Source organism: Pteropus vampyrus, unplaced genomic scaffold (assembly GCF_000151845.1).
Source record: "Pteropus vampyrus isolate Shadow unplaced genomic scaffold, Pvam_2.0 Scaffold146, whole genome shotgun sequence".
Lineage (NCBI taxonomy): Eukaryota > Metazoa > Chordata > Mammalia > Chiroptera > Pteropodidae > Pteropus > Pteropus vampyrus.
Window position 1 is genome coordinate 865,765 of NW_011888927.1, and position 3,240 is coordinate 869,004.

Genomic DNA, 3,240 nt, shown 5'->3' on the forward strand with positions numbered 1-3,240 from the left:
GGTCAGAGGAAAACACATTGAACTGATTCTTGTTCCAACTTTGTCGTTAACCAGCTGTATGACCTTGGCTGCAGCCTCAGCTGTACTATGGCTGGCTTCAATCAGAGGAAGCAAATAGGTAGCATATGTGCTGTCATTGATCCCCTCCTGTCACCAAGGCAGACATTGCTAATCAATCCCAGCCCTTTTCCTGAGCCTGGACAGAACTCCATAATCCCATGCACCTATAGTTGATCAGCCTACCTTCTGAGCTGTGGCTTAATTACTATGCCTGGATTAGATGGTCTCTTTACTGTCCCTTCCAAGACTAACGTTCAATTATTTTAAGAATTACAGCTATTTGTGTTGTTGTGGCAACCACCACCACAGACTCCATAAAATTGTGCTATTCCATTCCAAGGATCACAAAGAATTTCTCTCCTCAAAACACTCCTTAGGAACAGAGAAATAAAATAAGCATTCGAGGCTGCCTGAAACAAGGGTAGTGGCCTAGACACTCTAAAACGAGTTTCAAACAGGACTTAAAGCAAAGGTAGTCACGGCAAAAACTTCCTACTTCTTCCCTCAAGATTCAGGGCCAGGAGCCAGTCCTTAATCTATAGGGGAATTCCTACAGGAGTAAATGAGAATTTGGCATTAAAATGAATAGGTTTCTCTCATCCACTGCTCGTGAGAATGTGAAATGGTGCCACCGCTTCGGAAAACAGTCTGGCAGTCCTTCAAAATGTTAAACATAGAGATCCCATATGATTCCGCAATTCTCCTCCTGGGTATGTACTCAAGAGAAATAAAAGTGTATGTCTACATACAAAACTTATACACGAATGTTCGTAGTAGCAGTGTTCGTAACAGCCGAAACGTAGAAACACCCAAAATGTGCATTGACTGATAAATAAAACATGCTACATCCATACAGTGGAATAATATTCAGCCATATAAAAGAATGGAGTACTGATACATACATGGATGAACCTGGACAACATGATACTAAGTGAAAGATGCCAGTCACCAAAGACCACAAATTATATGATTTTATGTATATGAAATGTCCAGAATAGGCAAATCTATACAGACAGAAAGTAGATTAATGGTTGCCTATGGCTGAGGAAGATGGGCAGCTGGAGGTGATGGCTAAGATCTGTGAGATTTCTTTTTTTGTGTCATGAAAATATTTTAACATCGATTGTGGTGCTGGTTGTACAATCCTGCGAATACACAAAAAGCCATTGAATTGTATGTACACTTTAAATGAGTGAATTGTATGGTATGTGAATTGTGTTTCAATAAAGTTGTTAAAAAACAAGCTGTCATATTAAAACATTTTTAAATAAAATGAATAGGTTTCAGTTTTGCAGAAATCTTAATGTGGAAGTTAAAGGTAGTGCTTGTGTGTGTGCGTGTGTGTATGTGCACACGCACGCGTGTGTATGCGTGCTCTAGCAGTGACAATAGAATAACACCCTACAAGATGTCCTAGGGCCTTCTGGTAATTAACTAAACACTGATCTGATTTTTAAAAGTTTGACTAATGAGTCCCAGTCCATCCCCAATACATTTAACTTGATGATGAAAAAGGGGGAAAAATATATGTTTAATTTTGCATATGGTATTTCACTGTACAATCAAGCCTGTATTCTACTTACGGGCCTTCAGTCCCCCTTCTTATGTTCTGATAAAGTCAGAACATATGCGACTCTTAACACGCTTCCCTACTTAACTTACTGGCTCATCTCCCGACGCTTTCCGTAACCCCCTCTATTCTGTAATCATTTAGAATGGTGCATCCCTGTTATCCAGTTGTCCTGTGCAAGTCCACACTTCTATGCCTTCACAGGTGAGCTTCCTGCTGTCCTCAATGCCTTGTGCCAACTATTTTACTTTTCTTTATCTGGCAAAATTCAGCTCACTCCTTAGGAAGTTAAACCCTCAGGGAAGCCTCCTCTGGATCCCCAGGCAGGTTATCTGTGCCCAGAATTCTGTACAAATTTCATTGCTTGACACATGCTTTGTTGACTTGTCCATCTGCCCCATGCCACTGTGAGCACCTCAAGGGCAGGGATGATGTCATGGAGATTTATTAATTCCCAGGGCCTAGTGACATGCCTAACACATAGTGGGCCCTTAGAACATAGTGAATAGGTAAACAGTGGCCCTGAGCCTGTGATGGTAAAACTGCATCAGTATAGTAGGTTATATGTTTGTTTTTTTTAGGAACAGAGGAGAGGCAACCAAGTTCATGTACAAAGAGAACGTTTAAGGGTCTAGTTTCATTCCGATGATAGCTTTTTCTACGAAAATCCAATTGTTGTGTGGAATTCAGACACACCACCCACCTAATTAGGGACATCTTCTCCCTCTGACTCAGGATAACCCTCTTTAACCTCAAGGAAAATTCTTAATCATTTTAGTTTGTGGAAGGTAGAGGAAAGAATGAAAGGAATGGTTTCCTTGGGTCTAATTCAGACCAACGAGCAGAAAGTGGCTGGAGAAGTGATGGAGACCTTGTGAGAAAACCACCCATGGCCACTGGTTCATCACAGCCGACTGCAGCGCAAATCTATCGCTATGCCTGTGCCATGCAGGGGCCTCAGAGTTTGAAAACTTATTCCAGGGTTTGAAAACTTAAATGCAGCAAGCGAAGTCTGGGGGAATAACAGCCTTCTGTAGTGTATATACAGAATAAGGGATGGCCCCATAAAACATGGATTTTTTTTTTAATCTACTGAGGGATCGCCACTGACAAGACACAATGAGGGCACAGCTGTGTTTACTCCAGGGTCACCTTGTGTTATTTATGAAAAATTCTTTTGCTTTTGCACTCTGGTGATCACCTTCTCTTTTCCAGGATATGAAGTATGTTTTCACAGAACCAGACACTGTTAATAGGCTCACATGGCTAAAAAACACCCCGGCCGGTCCGTGGTTTTATAGCATCCATCATGGAACACCAGGATCCTTAGTAAAGAAGAGAGCTCTTACAGCGTTTTTCAGAGCACCATATTTTCTAATTCCGACCCACAGGGAGAGTGTTACAGTGAGTGATATTGCATTACAGGCTGTTAGACGGGCTCTGGGCCTCGACTGTGAGGGAAGAAAATCATCAAACGGGTTTTTATGATGTGCCGCCCTGTGTTGACATGGTGCCAGGGGCCATAAGAGGAAAGGTAGACTGTCCTGATGCTTTTCCTCTAGGAGCTTCCATTTGAAAAGTGAACACTGAGGCATATGTAAAAATTATGA